Source organism: Ailuropoda melanoleuca, chromosome 9 (genome assembly GCF_002007445.2).
Source record: "Ailuropoda melanoleuca isolate Jingjing chromosome 9, ASM200744v2, whole genome shotgun sequence".
NCBI lineage: Eukaryota > Metazoa > Chordata > Mammalia > Carnivora > Ursidae > Ailuropoda > Ailuropoda melanoleuca.
In genome coordinates this window covers 61772108-61795005 of record NC_048226.1, presented here as the reverse complement: position 1 = coordinate 61795005, position 22898 = coordinate 61772108, and the positions used below count along the sequence as shown (strand labels likewise).

Genomic DNA, 22898 nt, shown 5'->3' with positions numbered 1-22898 from the left:
TAATGAAGAATTAGCTTAAGAACCTATACTTAGGTTTCTTTCTTATTCTGATATCTGATATAATGTTAACAACCAACTGAATTCTCCACTTTTCAGACCCCTGCTTAATGTGACCTTTAAAAACTCCCTCCTCCCTTTTCCTCATTTGAATCTTTGTCTTTAAAATCCTTGGCTCATTATGTAATGGTAAGATCCTCCTGTGATGACTTCATTATTTTTTACCTCATAGCTCATTAGAACCTTCTCAGTATAAGAAAGTGTTAACTAAATACATGTGAAATTCAAATATACATCTGACATTGAAATAACATGATTTGCACAGGGATGCTAATGGATTTGATGAAGACAGGGCAGAGTGGAAATGGAATGCCACGTCCTCACTATAGTAATTTTTCAGCCATCTTTTCATTTGTAAAAATAATGCCTCATGCTTCCTAATTTATAAATACATTTTCATGTATTATTTCAATTTAGCTTTCCATTTTTGTGATTTAGATAGACATTTTTCAGGTGAATGAAACTTGGAGAGGTTGAGTCACTTCAGGTTTATAAAGAGCTAGGCATAAGAATCCAGCACTGAACTAAGATCTGCTCGGCTGAGCTGATTAGCAAATCGTAAACTATTCTTGGATTTGATCTTCAGTTTAAGCAAAAATTGGATGTTTATTTTGAAGATCATATGAAAGGAGCATGCAAAAACTTAGGTGAGGAAATTAAAAAGAAAAATTCAGTGGACTCTCTGCCCTTATTTCAGTCTCTGACCAAATGACATATGTGGTAGAAACAATGCCATTTGTTTATCAAACTCTATCTTCTTTCCACCCTGGGCACACAGAGTATATCTCCAAGCCTCCCCTCTTCTAGTAGGTGGACCATGGACTAAGTTCTGGCCAATGCAATATGAAAAATTTGGAAATGAAATATACTGCTTCTATGTGTGGTCCCTAAGAGTGCATCTATGTGTTTCTCTGTTTTTTGTTTTTTTAATTCTGCTTGCCATGTGCAATGGATTCACCCAAGATCTTCAAGACCTGGGAATAGGGGAACCTGTAGATGAAAGAAGCCTGATTCTCTGGGTGATTTTATGGAGCAGAGGCCTCACTGCCTTCCTGAATCAACTGTGAAGTCAGCAAGAAATAGACCTTTATAATCTGTTAAACCACTGAAATTTGGCACTTGTTTCGTATAGCATTTACTCTACTCTGTGCATATGAACAGTTGTAGAATATTTTGTTTCGACTTGAGTTGAAGTGAAGCTCTCTCATCTCCTGTCTGCTTCTGCGTTGTGTCTGCTGTGGTATTACTTCCAACAGAACAATCTGAAGAGACTAGTAAGTAGTGTCTTAGCACATAGACAGCAACCCTGCTCCTCTCTTTAGTGCAGCACTTATAGAGTAAATAAAAGTAATTTAGAGTAAATTTAAATTTAAAAACCATATAATTCATACCATGGGTTTCACTGTATTTGTAACTTTTCAAACATCATCTTGTATAATTTTTATAGCAGCACTGTGAACTGGATATTATCATCTTAATTTTATGGATGAGAACTCTAAGGCACAGAGACATTAAGTAATTTGCCCAAACTGTTGCATATATATTGAATAGACCTAGCATTTAAATTTAATTCTGAAAGGCCCCAAAGCTCCTCAAAATGGATTGCAGCAAGACCCATCTTTGTCTTAATACTTCCTTTAGGCACTACCACCCCCCACCAAAGAGGAAGAAAAGCCTGACTATCACATCATAACTTTATCTTACTTCTGGGGTTCTAATGTGACCCCCTTCAGAAAGCATAACAGAGGACAGTTGACTGAATGGAAAAGAGAATATAATAGCTCCCATTGATATTTGGGGCATCTGAGTCTACTGGAACACTTAAAGGACCAGTGCATCCTTAATCTGCCCAGTCATTTAGAACTAGAAAAATTATTTCTCTCAGATTTCTGCATCAGTTCTGGTGAATGTTCTAGCACAATAAAATTGCATTGAAAGCGGTCAATCATGATCTCTTCCTCATCCTGGACAATTCCCACAGCTGAACAACATATGGTTAATTCAGTGAGTGTCAGATTGCTGAAGGAATTTTTTCTTGTCCAGTATTCATGTATTCGGCTGGCTGACAAAACACTTTATTGAGTTTGCAGAGTACAATTATAGTTTAACATTCTACAACAAATATATTATATATAAAAACATGATTTCCATTGAAATTCAGAAAATATACATTGCTAAAATTAAAGTGGACCAACTGTCTAGCTTTTCCATTTTTAAGCCTAATTGAATCTCAAAATTATGCTTTCCATAGAAAAATACCCAAGTAAGGTAATATTGCAAATGATGCAATTGTTAATTTAGCAGATTTCAAATAAAAAATTACCAAAGAGAAACCAAATTTCCAAAATTAATAATGTCTTTTTACTACCTATTGTTAATTTTAAATATTTCTATTTTGTCTCCATTTATTGATTTTTCTAAGATTCTTACAAAAATAGAAAAGCTTATTTACTTATTTCTGGATATTATGAAAATGGGCCTTTATTGTATGTTCTGTAATATAAAATGAAAGGTATTATTTTCATAAGGAGAAGTCATGCCCTTGAGATACGATAAGTTACAGAGTCTAAAATACTATCAATATACCATAATCAAAATGACACACTAGGTAAGTGCTGTATCCTGTCTTTCTGTTCCAATTTCTTGAAGTTCATAGTAAAATAATTTTTTAAATATCCATGATTGCACTGGAAAACAAGAAGTATATCCCTTTTTGGTCTAGAAACTATGAGAAAATTTAGAAGATCGCAAGCATATTGCATTCAGTGGGAGAAAGCTCACCTGAAGCAAAAGGACATATTATGCTAGGAAGTAAAGGAAGAAATGAAAAACAAATAAACCAGAAACTTGTTAAGAAAAAAATAAATAGTGATATTAACATTAGACCAAATAGAATTTAAGGTAAGCAGCATTAAAGAGGGGGAGTGATATGGCATACTAATGAAATATAACATAGGAATTTTAGCAGTATAGAGCAGTAAAAGTTCTTTATGTACCAATCAGCATAGTTGAAAAATACATAAGGTAAAACTGATCAATACACAAAAAATTTAATGAATCCACAATCACAGTCAGAAACTTTAATACCTACCTTTAGAAACTTTTGATTTGTTGAATCAGGGATACAAAAATAAGTAAGGAAAGAGTATGAAGGTTCCTCAAAAGTTAAAAATACAACAATCCTACAATCCAGCAATTGTACTTCTAGGTATTTATCCAAAGGATACAAAAATACTGATTCAAAGGGGTACATGCACCCTGATGTTTATAGTGCCATTATCAACAATAGCCAAACTGTGGAAAGAGACCAAATGTCCATCAACTGATGAGTGGATAAAGAAGATGTGGTATATATAGGTCAGGGTTAAGGTTAGGGTTACATATATATACATATATAATGGAAGACTACTCAGCCACCAAAAAGAATGAAATCTTGCCATTTGCAATGATGTTGATGGAGCTAGAATGCGTTATGCTAAGTGAAACAAGTCAGTCAAAGACAAATACCATATGATTTCACTCATATGTGTAATTTAAGAAACAAAAAAGATGAACATAAGGGAAGGGGGGAAAGTGAGAGGGAGGCAAAGCATAAGAGACTTGTAACTACAGAACAAACTGAGGGTTGCTGGAGGGGAGGTGGGTGGGGAATGGGCTAGATGGGTGATGGGTATTAAGGAGCGCTCTTGTTGTGATGAGCACTGGCTATTATATGCAACTGATGAATCACTAAATTCTATTCCTGAAACCAATATTACACTATATGTTAACTAACTAGAATTTATTTTTAAAATTTGTTTAAAGATTTATTTATTTGAGAGAGAGTGCATGCAGATGTGATCAGGGGGAGAGGCAGAGGGACAGAATCTTGAAGCAGTCTCCCTGCTGAGTGTGGAGCCCAATCTCACAATCCTGATATCATGACCTGAGCTGAAACCAAGAGGTGCTTAATCAACCGGGCCACCCAGGTTCCTCTAACTAACTTGAATTTAAATAAAAACTTGCAACAACAACAACAAAAAAAAAAAAAAAGAAGAAAAAATTAAGGGTTTAAGCAAGGTGTAATAGGTGTTAGTTCTAGATTCATGACAAAGAAAAAGGATATAAAATATTTGTATAACACAATTAACAAACTCAATCTAGTAGATATACATAGAATTTTACAGAAGTTTGTATTCAATGGAGGATTTAAACACAAGTGGGACAAAAAAGAAAAAAAACAACTATATATTAAGCCACAAAACAAATCTCAAAAAAGCCATCAAACACTGATATCACAGAGGCCATGTTCATTGAAGATGCAAAATAAGAAATTAACACACACAAAAAGCTCTCTTCCAAGCCCCCTCCAAATCTATAAACCTATCAATTAAAGAAAATGCTTTTAAATACTTCTTTGTTAAGAAAAACATAAACTATTTTTAAAGAATAAAACCACTATTTATCAAAATGTATACTTGTGTCTATGTCAGAACTCAGAGAAAGATTTATGAACCTAAATGTATTATTAGAAAACAATAAAGACGAAAGATAATAAATATAGAACAAAAATAACATAAACTTAAAAAAAGAAGTCAGTAAAATTAAAGCATATATTAATAAAATAAATTTAAAAAATTCTAAAGTTGATCAACAGAAATCAAAAGCAAGACTTTTGGAGAGATAAATATAAAAAATAACTGGAAAGTATGGTCATAAAAAAAGGGAGAAACCCATTAGGAACTCAAATGGACAAAGTTACTGAATAAAATTTATTGTAAGAGAATGTATAAAATTTTATGTCATAAATTTTTAAAACTATTTAAAATGTATATGCTTATAGGAGTATGTGAATTTCCAAGTGTGTTAAAGAGGAATTAGAACAATTGAATTAAACCTTTAACCTTACAAGATTGAAGCAGTAGTGAGCCCAGATAATTTTAGCCCAGATAGTGAGTTCTGGCAAGACCTAAAAAATAAACCATCTCTCATCTTCTGTAAAGATTTCCAGAGCAAAGAAAATAAGGTAGAGCTACCTAACTTACATTATTAACCTAGTATACCCAATAGTTACCAAAAGTGAGCAATGCTAGCAAACGCCACACAAACACACGCATCCCACAATATGCCATTTATAATTATAAAATAGATATAAAACCATATAAAATATTAACAAGTCAAATTAAGCAGCATTTTTAAAAAAGGCATGATTAGGTAGTGTTTCTTCAGGATAAAATATATTCCCATATTAGAATATCTATTAATGTAATAATAATAAAATGTTATTTGTTTATGTCAATGAGTAATGATAAACTTTTAATAGGGAAAAATATTCATAATAAAAGCATTTAACAAAACAGGTCTAGAATAGAACATCTTTAATTTAATAAAGTACCAGATATTTAAGTGAACACCATATCACAATAGGGAAATATTAAAAATATTTCAAATTACAGTTGATACCAAGATGAAGATTCTCTCTATTGTTGCTATTCTTCAACATTATGTCGGAGGTCCTAGCTACTGGAATAATGAAAATAAAGTGGTATAAACATTGAAAAAGAAGAAACAACTCTGTCATTCATATATGATGACAAATTCTAAGATAGTCTACTACTATTTGTACATGATCCCAAATTTCAAGATAATCAGCAAGCACAATTGGCAGCAGCTAAGAAGCAAGTGGAATGGCTTGAATCAAGTTCAATATGCAAAAATCAATAGCTTTCCCACAAGCCAGTAGTAAGCAATTAGAGAATATAGCAGCTTGTAGTGAATACCGTTCATAAAACCACAGAACCATAATATTCCAGAAAACAAACCTAAAGAAAAATGTGCATGACCTGACTAGAGATAATTATGAAATTTTAGTTAACAAGCTATAAAAAAGACTAGTAATATGTATGTTCAAGAATAAGAACACAATATTAAAAAGGCATCTAAAAATCAGTAATATCAGTGAAATGCCCACCAAAATGCCAGTAAGATTTTCATGGAATCTGAAAAATTGATTTTAAAACACATATAATAGTTGAGAGTGCCATATCTAGGGATACAATTGAGCCTAAATGCCCAGACTGACCTCTGGAATTCTTCATTGCTTAATTCTTAATGTCAAAAATAGCTAAAAACAATGAAAACTGCTTATATATGTATATACTCAAAGAGATAATAAGATTAAAGCATTTTCAACCACAAATATAAGAGAAGGTATGGCAAATCCCATTTTCCAAAGATGAGTATAATAATTTCTTCCATCCCACAGATCCTCTACAATGTGACCTCAATATGCTGTGAGAATCCCAAACCACACCACAAGGCTATGTATAGGTCCTCCTGCCAACAGCTCCAGCTAAGTGCAATGCTGCTTTCAAAACATCTTGATCCAGGTACCAGGCGTTTGTGTAGAAGAGCTTAGAGACAATTCCAACTACCAGCCATTTGTGTCCTTCCTTAGCAGTTCAGGCTTCCCAGCTGAGACCTCAGAAATCATGGAACAGACAAGCACTTCCTGTTGAGTCCTGTCCAAATTCCCAACCCACAGAATTTTTGATCCTAATAAAATTATTGTTGTTTTGTACCACTGGATTCATGGTGGTGTGTTATGCAGTAACAGTTAATTGGAACAGCTTTATTTCAGCAAGTAGCAGGAATATCGAAACTGCTTTTGCTCAGAAACTATCTGTCAAAGGTAGAAACTTCAGTGGTTCTCACAGCCTTTAGGTGTCAGGCCCCACCCAAGGTGGGAAATCTGATGGGAAACTCTCAAACATTGAGTTGGGAACCTCAGTGTAAGAAGGAAGCAAAGTTAAATATACTCATGCCTCTATCCTCAAAGAACTATTGTTGCCATTTCTGAGCAGAGAAAAGAAAAAAAAAATCCCTGAGAAGTTGTAGCCACAAGCTAGACTTGACATGTATTTGTAGTCAAAAGTTGAGGTTCTTATGCTTCAGTTACGATTTTTTTAAAAGATTTTATTTATTTGAGAGAGAGAGAGAGAGGGCAAGCACAAGTAGGGGGGAGGAGCAGAGGGAGAGGGAGACAGAGAAACTGACTCCCTGCTGAATGGGAAGCCCTATGCAGGGCTCGATATCAGGACCCTGAGATCATGACCTGAGCCAAAGGCAGATTCTTAACCAACTGAGCCACCCAGGCATCCCTCAATTAAGTTTTAAATGATTCTACATTTTTACTGCCCTAATGTGCTTACTGTGGTGCTACAAATCCTCTCTGAAAGACTGTACCTTTCTCCTACAACCACAAGATTCTGGCAATTAATTTTCAAATAAAATTAAATACCTCAGAACTTCTGTTCCCCATTATAATTAAGCAATGGAGATCAGATCTAACTTTCACCTGAAACAAATAGAAAATTCAAGTGTATCTATCAAACAATGGTTTCAAACACTGGACATTAGGCAGCATAAGACATTGATCCCTGGAAGGAGGGAAAAATTTGAGGTCAGGGCTCTGAATGAAGTTTACAGCTTGGACAGTTCCTAGGCCACAGTGCAGGGAGAAGAGACCTAGGTGGAGGCTGCTGGTACCCCTCAGTCAAGGTGATGAAGTTGGGTATATGGCGAGGCCAAGGCAGCTACAGTTCACAGGAAGGAATGCCAGACCACAGAAAACTGCAGTGACTGTTCTGCTTAGACATAAAAGTTACCTCTTCAAATTTTAGCTGAGTACTGATCAGTGAGTGCATGTGAAGAAACAACTTGAGTTTGAGAAAGAACTACCTAGAGGCAGAGGGGACAATCTACAGGGCTAACGCAGGGTCATTAATAGTTTATGTTCTACCAGCTTAAGTGGAAATACATCATAATTTAAAGGGCATTGGTTAGAATAAACACAAGTGTTTTGGGTCAGTAGTGGGGAAATATTAATAGACTACAGGCTGCTCTGTTTCTGCCTAACAAAGCTTAAAAGCAAGCCTAAAAAGGATTAAATTGTTTCTAAGTAACAACTGCATTCCAGAAAACAGCTCAAGAATATTTTAGGAACACAAAAGTTTTTAGCATCCAGCAAGGTAAAGTTCAAAATGGCATTCAATAAAAAAATTTGCCAGGTATTCAAAGATATAGGAAAATATGACTCATATGATGAAAAAAAAATCAGTCAATAGTAACAGACCCAGAAGAGACACAGATGACAAAATTAGTAGATAAGAATGGTGAAAGTTCTTGTAATTATCTTCTAAATACTAAAGAAAGCAGAAGGAAGGAAGAATCTGTTAGGGAAAGGAATGAATGATACGGAAAAAGTTATCAAATTGAACTTCTAGATATAAAAATATTTCTGATATAAAAAATACATTGGATGGCATTAACAACAAAAAATATAAATGACTTGAATATAATACAATGAAGCAATACAAACTGAAATATATACAGAGAGAAAAAATATAGAGAAATATAAACAGGTCAAGCAGCCCAATGTGTATGTGTTTGGAGTCCCTGAAGGAGACGAAGAGTGGGAGGATAGAAAAAATATCTGAAGCAAAAATGACTGAAAAAATTTCAAAATTAACAAAAATCAAAAACACATAGGTCCAAGAAATTCAACAAACCCCAAACATAAGAAACATGAAGTCTACATCATAACATATAATCAAATTGCTTAAAGGGACTGATAAAGGGAAAATCTTAAAAGCAGCCAGAGAGAAAAGAATCATTACTTATAGAAGAACAAATATAAATGGTAGCAGATTGCAGATTTCTTGTTGGAAATAATGCAAGGCAGAAGAAAGTGGGGTAATATCTTTGAAATGCTGAAATGAAAATGACCAACCTGGACTTCTATACCCAGCAACAATGTCTTAAAAAAAATGAAGACAAAATAAAGGCTTATTCAGTCATACAAAAGAAGTCATCACTACAGGCATCATTAAAAATGTTCAAGGAAGTCCTTCAAGCGGAAAGAAAATAATACCCAGTGGAAACGTGCATTTACACAAAGGAGTAAACAACACTACAAATTATAAATATGTAGGTAAAGATAAAAGACCTCTTTTTGTATTTTAAAAAATTTCTAAAGAAAATTATTAAAAGAAAAATAATAACATAGTGTTGTGCTCAAAACATACATAGAAATAAAGTGCATGACCATAACAAAAGGCCTGATAAATGGAAGTATATTGTTTTAAGTTTCTTCTACTTGTAAAATAATATAATTTCTCATTGGTAGAAATTGAAGAGGCTATAAGAGCAGACCACCTGGAGCAAAACAGGTTATACAACCAGGTATCCTTGGTCAGTTGCTGATATGCAGACCCAGTGAAATTATACAATTCATATGTCATAGCTCATACATGCATATTCATTTTGTTCTTGCTAAAACAGTAATAACACTGCACAAAACTAACTCAACTGTTCTTATTTCACTTCTTTGTATGTGAACATTCAACCAATAGTCTAATTGGTATTGCTAGTGACTTTCATAACACACTTACCTTGTATTTTGTGTCATGCTGAACTCCCCCACATCATAATCCACCAGAATTCTGTGCTCAAAGGGCATCTTGAACTCTACATGCAATGGGACGCCAAGGAATGGTGGCAAACACACGTACTGTGTGTACTTTCTCTGTTCATGCACATCATCCGTTATCCAATTAGACTCCCTTTACGAAAGACAAGTTCAAAGATAAAATTACTAAGAATCTCATGATGGCGACAGTAGAGCATTAACAAAACATAGGTCCCTTCTCAGCATGGGGTCCTGTGGGCTCACATAATTCTCAGCCATGAAGCTGACCTTGACTGGTACATTCTAGAGCTCAGTAAAAATTAGGGGGAGTGTTGGGTTTTGCTAAAGGTTCAGGGCTGCTTGGCCGACCACTCGGTGGGACTGGCCCTATCCATTCTCTTAGTTCACTTCCTTGTCTCTTTGGTCCAGGTACAGAAAGTAGTGTTGTTACCCTCCTGGTTGGGGTCATATCATGTGGTCTGGTGCCAAAGGATGAACCACCCTCTTGGTTCCCAGTGATCCACTGAAGCCCTGAAAATGGCCAGGTGTTCACCTAGGTTAACAGCCAAGGCTTCAGCTGTACCTGGCAGGATGGTGGGAAAGCCCCTGGGGTTAATGTCAATATTGAAAATTATTGAATTCATTAAACCAATAGGAAAGGTTGAAAAACATTATGATCATTTCAAACATGCAGAAATATATTTGATAAAGCCAATATCCACCTAAGATTTTTTAAAAAAATCTTTAAAATAAGAAGTGAAAGGGAACTTCCTTAAGCTGGTAAAGAATGCCATAAAAAATTCATAGGTAAGAAATACTTAATGATAAAATTGATGTGAAAATGTTGCAGTTCAGAGAGAATGGTCAAGGAAGAATTATGAGGTGTCTTCAGTGCAAAAAGGTATTTTATTAAAGCATGAGGATGGGATGTGTGGGCAGAAAGAGCTGCATTGGGGTTGTGAGGAGTGGCTGACTGCATACTTTCTAGTTGGGAGGGGGTTAAGGATAGCATAAGTCTCTAAGGACTCTGGAAGCAAGGTTTCCAGGACCTCGAGGGGCTAGCTGTTGTTAGAAATAGGTCATTTACTACTGTCTAATAAAACCTTAGTCATGAGACCCTTCGGATGTTTATGAGTGGGACATATGCTTAGAGAATGATTGCTAACATATACCTTGGGGGTACAAATAAAGGAAGCTTCTAAAGGAATTTGTATATGTTTAAGGAGACTTACAGGATCCTGGAGGTTTGGCTAAGGTTAAGCTAAAGTACTAGCATTGAGGCAGTTGAGTTCCTAGAGGAAGGTCACTCTGCCTGTCTCAAGGATTTGTCAATAGGCTATAAATTGTAAGGAAAATTAATTTTTTTCTTTTCCCTTTGTTCCCCACATCAAAAATGTTTAAAGCTTTCCCTTTGAGATTACAGAGAAGGTAAGAATGCTGACCATCATCACTTCTATTCAATACTGTAGCATGAAAAATAACCAATAAATATTGAAAAGAGAATTATTGTGTAAAAAATAAAATGATGCAGGCAATTTAAAAAAAGTTCAGCAAAATTTTAAGACAGAATAAAAATTCAAATATCAATGTGAACTTCTGCTTCACGCCAGACTAGCCCTTCTACCTTACAACTGGACAAAATATAGGAAGCAATATTTTTCAGGCATTGGGCAAGAGTTATTACATGACTGTGATTCCTTAAAGAAGGGGAATACTTGACATGAGCCCCAGGTTCACTGCAGCTCTCTGTCTGAAGCCAATTTCCTGATCACAGCATAAGGAGCTGAAGCACAAGCAAAGCACATTGTTTCACAGATCTGCAGAGGCAGATTTTAGTGTTTGAGGCTGTTGAAACATCTGGAATCTGCAGAGCAGGATATTGGAGAGAAGAAAGATGCACATTGGGAAGGATCCAAAAGTCTGTTTGGGGGCTTCTTACAAGTCCTTGGACAAGGAATAGGCTGGGCATACGCAATGAGAGACTTTGCAAAGCTTACCAAAGACCAGTGGCTATGAGATTGGGAGAAGAACAAAGATATTAGAGATTGATCAGAGCTGAGAGAGAAAATTCCAGCCCAAGTAGAATGAAAAGATCTCAGAAATACTTCAGGAATAAAACTGAGATAGCAGAACAACCACAGCTTAGGTGCAAGGGCCATTTCGTGAAGTACGAACTACTCTGGACCTGTACAAACAGAGCTTAAAACCAAGCCTGGACAAGAACAGGAGGGGAAACAGAGTTTGGAATTTGAGGCTAGCCAATGCAAAGGGTCTTGGGAATCATCTTGGAATCCCCACTAATCCACCTTCACAGAGTATAAAACCAAGCCTAGACAAATGCAAGGTGACTGGATATAATTGAACTTGCTGTTAGTAAAAAGCAAACAAAATAAAAACAAAGCACTTTTCAGAGGAATTTAACATCCTACAGGGCCCCTACAGTGTATCACCCACGATGTTCAGTATTCAATAAAAAGTTACCAGATATGCAAAGAAAAGGAAAATATGACCAACAGCAAAGAAAATAGCAGTCAATAAAAACTGATCTTGAGAAGGTCTAGATGTTTTAATTACCAGGTAAAGTGTTTGAAACAAATATTATAAACATGTTCAAGGACTTAAAGGGAAATACAGCCTTAATGAGTGAAAAGTTAAGGAATCTCAGTAAGCAGAAATATAACAAATATAAATAGAAATATGATAAACATTTAAATGGGAATTCTAAAAATTCTATAGTAGCTTAATTGAAAAAGTTACTGAATAAGCTTAAGGGCAGATTAAAGACAGCAGAAGTGGGGATCCAATCAGAAGAACAAAAATAAAGTCTTAAACATTACCAGAACCCCAGTGATCTGGGTGATGTATTATCATTCATGTAACTGGCTTTGAAGAATGAAAGCGATGGTAACTACACTTAATCTGGTGAGCATTGCATAATGTATATAATTGTCAAATCACTATGCTATACACCTGAGGTCAATGTAATATTGTATATTTACTATACTTCAATAAAAGATAAAAATAAGAATGAAAGAAGAATTACAATGGGCCAGAAAAGTTAATTGAAAAATTATAGCTGAAAACTTCCCAAATAATATGAAGCCTTGGCTTATAAATCCCAGTTCAGCAAAATCAAAGTAAGATAAATACAAAGAGAAGCACATGTACACACCTAGACACATGATAGTCACAAGACTGAAAAACAAGGACAGCATCTTGGAAGCAGTCAGAGGTGGGGGAGAAAAGATAGATTGCAAACAGGTACAGTAAGATAAATAATGGCTAACCTCACAAAGAAATATGGTGGCAAGAGGACAATTGAACGACATATTTAAAGTGCTCAAAGAAAAAATTATTGTCAACCTTAAATTATAAGTAACTTACAAAAAAGGAGAGAGGAGACAGACATTTTCAGATAAAAACTGAGAGAAAATATCATCAAGACACCTGGACTATTAAAAATACTAATTCCTAACACCATTTATTGAAGAGACTTCTTTCCCCATTGCATATTCTTTGCTCCTTTGTTGTAAATTAATTGGCCATATATACATGAGGTTATGTCTGGATCTCTATGCTGTTCTTTTGATCTATGTGTCTGTTTTTATGAAAATTGTTTTAATTACTATAGTTTTGTAATATAGTTTGAATTCAGGGAGCATGCTGCCTCCAGCTTTGTTTCTCTTTGTTAAGATTGCTTTGGGTAAATGTAAATTGGTGTAGCCACTATGGAAAACAGTATGGAATGTTCCTCAAAAACTTAAAAATAGGGGGGGCCTGGGTGGCACAGTCGTTAAGCATCTGCCTTCGGCTCAGGGCGTGATCCCGGTGCTCTGGGATCGAGCCCCACATCAGGCTCTTCTGCTAGGAGCCTGCTTCTTCCTCTCCCACTCCCCCTGCTTGTGATCCCTCTCTCGCTGGCTGTCTCTCTCTGTCAAATAAATAAATAAAATCTTTAAAAAAAACAAAAACTTAAAAATAGAACTACCATATGATCCAGCAATTCCACTTTTGGGTATTTATCTGAAGAAAATGAAAACACCAATTCAAAAAGATATATACACCCCTATGTTATTTATAAGAGTCAAGATATGGAAACAACCTAAGTGCCCAATAATGAATGGATAAATAAACTGTGGTGTGTGTGTATATATATATATATATATATATAAAATATATATATGCACTATATATTATATATATAGTGCATATATATAATATATATGTGTGTGTATATAATGTGTACATATATATAATATATATATGAAATATATAGTGGAATATTACTCAACCATAAAAAACAATGAAATGTTACCATTTGTGACAACATGGATGGACCTCAAGGGCATTATGCTAAGTGAAATAAGACATAGAAAGACAAGCACCATATTATCTCTCTTGTATGTAAAATCTACAAAGAAAAACAAAACAAAGAAAAACAAAATAAACAAACAACCCCTGCATCCAAAACAAAACAACAACAACAAAAAAAGGCTCATAGAGATAGATAATAGAATAGTGGTTGCCAGAGTCAGGGTCAGGGGTTGGGAAAAAAATGCACTCCAATTGTAGTTTTTGATCCAGTATCTGTAACTATATCCAAAAATTGGATTCAGTCTTTTATGTACTCATTATCATTTTTGAAGATAATGATAATACCTAGGAGTTTCCCAACAGTGAGCTAAGCACTACACAGTATTGAAGAGGAATGACTCTTAGAGTAGTGGATTGGGGAGATGGATGCTAATTAAAAAATAAAAGTACACAAGAGGCTTTAATGGCTTTTTAAAGTAATTGTTAAAAATTTAATCTCCCTGAGCCTCAATTTCCTTATTTCTGAAGATAATGCGGGATAGTAAATGTAACTTGAGATAAATGTTGCAAGAAATAATTGAAATGTGTAGACATATTTGTTGAGTCCAAAGAAAAAGTTCAAAAGTAAAAACGTATGTATGTATACTTGTATTCATTTTTATTTGAAATATACTCACATATATATGTATATAATAACAGAATCATTTATAATCTCATATTTTGTGTGAAAGGATACTTGAAAGTTGGAGAGGATAGAAAAAACTATTAATTCTACAATACAAAGGGAATTGATATTATTGGAGATGGTGAAAGAACAAAAAGCACCAGAAATGGTAAATATATGAGGAAATATAAAAGACAATTCTCTTTGTTTTCTTTAAAAAAGTTAACCATTTAGGTCAAAAGCAAATACATTTAAAATTGAGGTTTTATAATGCATTTAAAAGAAACATATACAACAGTCATACAAAAGATGAAGTGGGGGCAGATGAATGGAATTACACTGTCATAGGGTTCTGACATCTGTTAAGTGTGATGTATGAATGGGAAGTGTAAAGTAATGTGTATGAAATGTGCAACTGTGAACTCCAGCTCTGGGCTGCTGGGAGTGGAGGAGAAAACCAGGGACAGTGTGAAGGAGGGGCATAGAGGGATCACTCTTAAATATATAATACTGATGAATCTTAGCAATAATTTGAGGATACATAGCATTAATTCTAGAATTATAGAACACTACATCAAACAATTGCAGAATACACATTCTTCTCAAGTACACTGGGAATAATCATTGAGATAAGACATATGCTGGGCTATAAAATAAGTTACAGTGATTTTCAGAAGTTTGAAATCTTACAGAGAATGTTCTCTAACAACAATGGAACTAAACTTAATGTCAATAATAAATAAGATATTTAGAAAATCCCCAACTACTTGGGACTCTAAACAACACAATCTAAATAAATAATCCAATGATAAAACTCACTGAAAGAGAAATTTAAAAATATTTTCAAATGAATGCTAATTAAAACACAACATATCAAAATTTATGGGATATCACTAAGGCAGTCTTTAGAAGTAATTTTCTAGCTTTAAACGCCTACAATTTTAAAGGACAACAATTTAAATCAATTATCTTACTTTCCACTTTAGGATATAGAAAAATAAAGTGAAGTTGGTGGAAAAAAGAAATAACAAAGAAAAACAGAAATCAATGAAATAGAAAGCAAATATGAGAAAGTTAACAAAGCCAGAATTTGGTTTTCTGAAAAGGTCAATACATTTGAATCTCAAAGAGTTCTGTTAGGAATGCAAAACAGTGTTAACACCTTGGGGAAAAAATTTAGTATTATATTTTCATTTAGAATGTGCACATGCTCTATAAATCTGTGATTCTACTCCTAGTTATAAATCAAAGAGAAACTCTCGTACATCTACACCAGGAAACTTACGTAAGAATGCTCATGACTGCCCTATTTATTATAAAACAAACCCAGAAACAGCCGCAAAGCCCTGAAATAGAAGAATAGATATGAGTTGTGGCATGTTCATGGGCTAGAATATTATAAGTAACTAAATTAATCACAACTATGAAGAACAATTAATTTAACTAAAAGTTTCTTGAGCGCCCATTAGGTGCTTGGCACTGATCTTAGCACCTGCAATACATCAGTTAAAAACTGACAGGATCTCTACCCTCAAACAACATACATTCTTGAGGTAGAGAAAGATAATAAGTAATTCACATAATAAACAGGTAAATTATGTATAAAGTACACTAAAAAGTGATGCATGCTATAAACAAAAGAACAAATGAAGCATTGGTAAGTGGGCTCTGGAATACATGAGTTGGAGTTTAGATATAGGGGGAGCATAGGAAGATTGCTTTAATCAGTGTGATACTAAATGTATATGATATTGATGAGTCTTAGCAATGGTGAGTTACAAAAGTACATCCAGATGCTATGCCTCGATTCTGTCCTGTAGCAGTGAAAACTATGAAAGCCTGCAATTGCTCCTTTCTCCTGATGTGAGGAATTCAGGGGCCTTGTTTTGAGCGTGAAGGGGCATGAGATCAAAGCAGTTTTGATTAATCAGTCACCACCCGGATATAAGGGGGTTATCAGCTGAAAAAAGGCCATTATTATTATGTGTACCCTTAAGAAGGGAAAAAAATGCTGTCAGTGAACTATCTGTAAACTGCATCCTGTTTTCAGAACGTTTAGAATCATTATCATATTGGATTAAATTTTCAATAAACTGAAAAAAAAAGGAAATGTGAACATTTTCAACTGGCTACAAGATATACCTTTTACCTACATGTCATTTGCCAGTTAAAGAAATAGCTAGCAGTTAAACATCGGAAATTATATCCTCAAAATATTTGTAATATGTGATCCATCTTTCTTCTATGAACATGAAATAATTCTATCTGTTCTTATATCATCTGAAGAATATTTTGGATACAATTTTATTTCAGATTTCAGAGACAATCTTGCGTTCAAGTAATCAAAAGTCAAACGAACATAGAAATATGTATTTAATAATGTATGTCAGTTCTTTCCAGAGAGTTCATTCTATACATGTGCTATATAGCTATAATTTCAAATACTACACAAATTAATGAAAATTTTTTTATGGTTTATTATTTTTCTGAGTTTCGTAAAGGAAGTTTTTCTTTAGGAAAGTTTTTCTTTAGGAAAAACACACACATTTTCAAGGTTTGATTAAGTGGTTTCTATTTAGTACTATGGGCTAAAACCAAGAGTTTCAAGCACAGACTTTGGGGATTACAGGGATTTCTTAAACTAATTCACATGAAAAATCATTTCTTTACATGTTTTAAACAAAATTCACCTTAAATGCCTTTACACGTTTTAAACAAAATTCGCCCTATATTCTAGGATTACTGAACAGAAATAGTAATATGCATATTTGACCTATTAAACAGCCATTTTCCAGCTACTGAGATAGCTAATTTGGATATTTAAACTTTAAAATTTAAGGCAAAGAACTGCTGAAAAAGATTAAATGATTTGATATTATATTTCTTATTTTAATATACCCAATGAATTTCATATATTTTGACAGAATCATAATTTCTCCAAATGATCCAAATTGGTACCCCCAAATTTCAAGCTATATGCATATTCATCTAGACCAAAGTGTTAGCACATGTAATTATTAGATTCTAATTTATATTTCAACTTACCACAAATTTAAATGTAGCATGTCTGTCATTACATGGTAAAGAAATAAGCATATTCATAACATACATCTGGATGTTTTAATTTTACATTAAGCCATTTACTTTTTGTTCCATATCGCTAAGACAGATTTTATTTCATATTAGGTTAGTTTGTACTTCATAATTTCTTCTAATGTATATTTGTGCCTATGGAGAAATTTCAAATTATATATGTTCCAACTATTGGAGCAGAAGCATAAGTTAAAAAATAAACAACTGAGGCATGGGTAACATGAGACTTTCCTACTCCAAAGTGGAGAAGTTAACTAGAAACATTATTTTTTGGAGTTTAACATTTGGATAAACACTTGCAAAACTATTTGCAATAGTCATATTCATATAAGGTAAGGTGGCTAGTGCTCATTTTATAGAACAGTAAAGTCCTTGCAGAACAATGTACCAGGACAAGCTATCTCAAAAGAAAATGTTCAAGATAAGAAATTCAGTGGCAGAGACTCATTATTCATTGTTCTAACCTTATTTCCTCATTGAGGATAGAGTTTTGATGTGTATTCCTATGTATATGTAGCACAGTATTTTCTACTGGATGTTTAACTAGATACCAAGGTGTAGAGTTCCAGAAATTTGAATGGATGCTTCAAACATCTGGAGCTATACATATGGGAAATATACAGCTGTGTTTATTTCAATGATTACACATTTACATGCATACAATACATTTATTTAAATGTATAATCTTTTATATATGTGAGAATATTTAAACAAATACATTTGCTGTACTTATTTGAATATGCAATTGAAAAAGGATTCAAATAAATAATTCACCACTTTTATTTAAATCTTGCAGTATTTCTATAACATATCTATTAATATACAATCATAGCTCTTTCTTTTTAGTCTAAAACCAAATATTTTTAAAGATTAAAGAAACATAATGGTGATCATGCATCATACAAATCAAGAAATTTTGTGGAGAGGTATTTATAGTTAGTGAGCTTTCAGAAGAATTTGAAAATTCATCAGGACAAGAGAACAAAATCATTTGCAATTGGAATGTTTCTTTTATTCCAACAATTTTATCAGAGTATAGTGGACATTTAATTGAATCTCAAAGCATTTGTCCAGAAATATTGTTTTTTTTTTTTCCTTTATTATTACTACTGTATTGGACAAGATAAACACTTCTGGGTATTGGTTTAATATAGAAGGAAAAAGGGTTGCACTATTTTAAAACCACACGCATACAAATCTGGTTAGGAGTATTAAGATAATCTCATTTAACTCTACCTTTATTTCTGGGAGAGGAACTGGAGACCAGCAAATGATTTAGGAGAAAAGAAAATAAAATTACATTTTGGATTCAATTCTTGGCCCTGATATCCTGAGAGATTTCAGAGACCTTCTAGTTAGTCTATTTATACTTGTCTCAGTCCTTCTTTATTCTGCATGCTATTTCCTTTCTCGAGGGCTTTTTTTGTTTTGTTTTGTTTTGAAGTTACGATGGGCTGGCCTACAGGAAAATGACTTACACTGGAGCAAGAGAAAAACTGAAAAATTAAATTGGAAATTGCATAATTTTTTGAAAGAATTTTAAATTCAATTTACCACAGTATAAAAAATAATGACTACAGGCACTTTTTCATTTGTTGAATGACTGAATAAATGTAACCTATGTGAACCTCAGTTTCATTGTTCATAGGCCTTGGATAACAGCTCTGTTGGGTGTTAACAGGAGCACATGATTATAAGGTATAAATCATTCAAGTGTCAAATGCTTTCTAAATAATAATAACTTAGTATTTCATTCCCATTTCATAGACGTGAAAACTGAATACCTGGACATACCTTCAAAGTTCTGTTGTTGGTCATGTTTCAGAAATCACTTTTCCTAAATTGATTAATCTGTGAAAAGCTTCGATCTGCAAACAATGTTGTTTGCAGAGATCCTTCATGCTTCCTACAAGGGAGGCTCCCAAGAGAGTGGGGATGGGGAGTGTGTGTTAGGTGAGAGGACTTCAACAATCAAAATTATGCATTTTATAAAACAAGCCATAGTCCTTATTTCTGATTTCTGTGGCCACTTCATGAGTCAAGTATCAGAGTTTGGGGACTCCACGCTAGAGGAAGGAAAGGCCGCAGGGCCGGCTCCTTTGCGTCGGGGACCCACGCAGAGGCGGGAGAGAGACTGACCAATCGGAGCGCGGGCTGGGGACTGGTCTCGTCCCTTTCCGCCAAGCCCCGCCTCTTTTCGTATCGCCCTTTGGGATTAGGGGTGTGCGGCTGGCTCGTCCCGCCCCTGCCTCTGAGTGACAGGATCGTGGACAGCAACATTTCCAGCCGGACACGAAGTTTGTGGGCCCTTGGCCTCGGCTGAGCTGAGGTGTGTGTGTCCAGCGAGGGTGAGGGAGCTGGGGAGGCCCTGCCAGGGAAGCTCGGGGTCCGGGACTGAAAGCGGGCGCACGTCCTTAGCGAGCCCCCAAAGCGTTTAGGAGATGGTCGTTCCGCCCCTGAGAGTGGCACTTGGGTAGGCTGGGTGGAGGGAGGCTCTGGAAGACGGGGAACCCGAAGCCCGGGAAACCCAGTAGGTAAGGTAATAACATAAGGACCCCTTCTGGCTAACAGGACGCTCGCGGTGGGGGTGGGGATGGCGGGTCCAGTGTTGGGGCCGTGGGTGGGCGTGACCGCCGCTGTTGCTAAGGAACGCGCGGTTCCCGCCCTGCCAAAGTGTCTGGGTGCTGGGCCCTGGAAATTTTAGTCCCGCCCACCTCCCGAGACCTCTCACTTGACTAGGGATTGGCTCCCTTGTGCCGTGAGTTAATTCGCGTCCGTTTATTTTACTGTCCAGCCCTCCGGAAATGTAGTTCTTTGGCCTTCCTTTCCAGTATTACTCTTCGCCGTACTTTTCCCCGCCTTTCCTTTTTAATAAGTATCTGCAGACCAAAACATTTGCAGAGAAGAGCTTCAGGCCGCGTGAGGTGGCTTTATTTGCGCGGAGACGGAGGGCGCTGGGGTGGGATGGGGAGAGGATCTTTAACCGACTGAGCCACCCAGGTGCCCCGGGATGGTGAGAGGATCTTTGCTTGGTGCTTGGTGAATCCATGAACCCACAAAATGTTGGTGTCCATGTGGATGGTTAGGAAAAGGGGATAGGAGATCTGGTTTCTTCTGCCTAGAATTCTTTTTCTCGCTAGTGCGCGTTTGAGCACAATGAGCAGCTCAGGAAGTTGAGGCAATTCATTTTTGGACAGGCCCCAATACATGATCGCCTTGTCTCTTCCGTGGAGAGTGGGTGAAAAGTAAGCGTATAAAGCCCCTTTCCTTCACTGACCCACATTTAATGATTAACTGTAAGATGGTAACCACAGATAACCACTTCACAGCTCTTTGCTCATACCAGTTGGCCCCAAATGATTCAGCAGAACGAACAAACATTCCAGAGAGAAAACACAAAAGGAGCTAAAAATCCGCTTTTACTTCCTTCTGCTAGGTTTACTGTATAAATCCCCAAGAAGGAAGCTTGTACTGCTTGATAACGTTAGGAAGAACCTTGGCCTATAAGTCAGAAAACTGTCAGGATTAGGAAATATTGTCCTTGGGCAATAACCTTCATAACTGTTTTCTCATCTATAAAGTAGGGCTACTGTGCCCTTTGTTCCTAAAGAGTAAGAAGGAATAATTGATTATGAAAGTATTATTAATGATCTACACAGATGTGAAGTGCTATTGATTACACTTTATCTTTTTGTCTATATGATCTGAATTTGTAAACACAGAAGTATGATTATTCAGCTTAAAATATTTTCAGACTTCCCTTGTAACTTCTTTTATCATTGGGTTATTTAGAATTCAGGGAGAAACTCATTTATCCATTTGTTACTGATTCTGAGATAGTTATGGTTACATAGCACCTTACATGTCTTGCGTGACACTTTTTTCCACCTTGATTGAGATCACTAGGTTTTTCAAAGTATATACGTAGCCTGATTGGGAAAGATTACCTTTTAATCCAAAAATGAATGACCTTTTTGTGTCATATACTACTTTGAGAAGCCAAAGAAAGCTATCGACCCTCCCCTTGAAGAAAGACACAGTTGGAAGCATAAGTGGTCTTGGATTACAATCCTGTTTGGTTCAACTTCTTGAGGATAAGGAAATTACTCTCCCCCTTGCCTCATTCTGAAGAGAGACTGAGCACATAGCTGGGAAAAGAATTCTGTCTTTTTCCTTTCTTCCACAATGCATCCTACCATAGCTTACTTTAATTCAGAATCTTAAGCTAATCCTTTTCTTTCTCTTTTTCTTTGTTTTTAAAACTATTTAGTAAACAGGAGCTACCAATAGATTGTTGCTGTCTTTTCAAAACCATGTAAGCTGTAATTTTTTTCAAATGCCCTTTGATCATTCTCTTAAAGGATATTCTTATATTTAAGCAAGTAGAAAGAGAAATTACTGTCAAATGCTTTGAGAAAATGTTAAATTGTATTTTTGAGATAAACATTAAATACATAAACTTCCTCTTCTATTAAAGTCCATTTTGGACAAAGAAAACCTGATTATGTTTAGCATATGCCACTTGAATACCATAACCTGACTCCTAGACTCTTTTCTTCAACTTAAGTGAGCCATCTTTTATGCCTATTTTAATTTCTTGTGGCTAAAACATATTGTGGTTGGTTCCACTGTGGCTCTTTTCCTGATTTCTATATTTAAATAAAAGGCTATAAATAGAGTTATTTTGTTTGCTAAATTTTCTTTATTTAGGTTTATCAAGAGAAGTGGACATCTGTAGAAGATGTTATCATTAGGGAAAACATTGGAAAAAGAAAATATATATTGCTTTTGTAATAAGCAAAAGAATATATAGGAGCACTTCTTTTCTTTATTAGCATTTATAATTTCATTTGAACTGTTTAGTATTTGACTATTCCTTTCTTACCTCCATTTCTGGGAGAGAAGCTGGTATAAAGGCAAATGGATTAGAGAAAGCATTCTAATGAAATTAAAGTTATTAGGGGCTCAAAAAATAATAGCTTTTTTTCTCTCTTGAGTTTGTAAACAGGTGGAGTTTACAATATCAACTTCATTACTAAATAGCTGATGGGGCATAATGCTTTGGATAGGAGACCAAAAATGAGTACTAGTACCTTCTGCCCCTTTCCCTCCACTTTTCTCAGAACCTAGACTTCAGTGAGAGAAAAGAGAAAATTTCAGTTTGCAGAAAAGATACATTTACTCAGAATTACTGATATGCATGGTCCAGGGCAGGGAGTGAAATAAAAGAAGAAAAACCTCTAGTATTTACAGGTTTACAATAGCTAATATCTACCCGTTGGAGTAAGATGGACCAACGAATTTCAGCCATCAATCAGAAAA

General features: G+C 35.1%; 1 protein-coding gene across 5 annotated transcripts in view; it reads left to right on the top strand.

The window, feature by feature from the left end:
- The first annotated feature begins 19777 nt into the window (after positions 1 to 19777).
- The window catches only part of TRIQK (triple QxxK/R motif containing), a 97190-nt gene continuing 94069 nt past the window's right edge, over positions 19778 to 22898 (top strand). For 3 of the 5 annotated variants that reach the window (XM_002916603.4, XM_019796853.2, XM_034668298.1), the window contains exon 1: positions 19780 to 19905. The gene's annotated coding sequence lies outside the window, so the exon portion shown is untranslated. Of the gene's footprint in view, positions 19906 to 22898 lie in introns of all 5 variants that reach the window. The other 2 variants (XM_011221533.3, XM_034668299.1) reach the window with 2 other exon arrangements.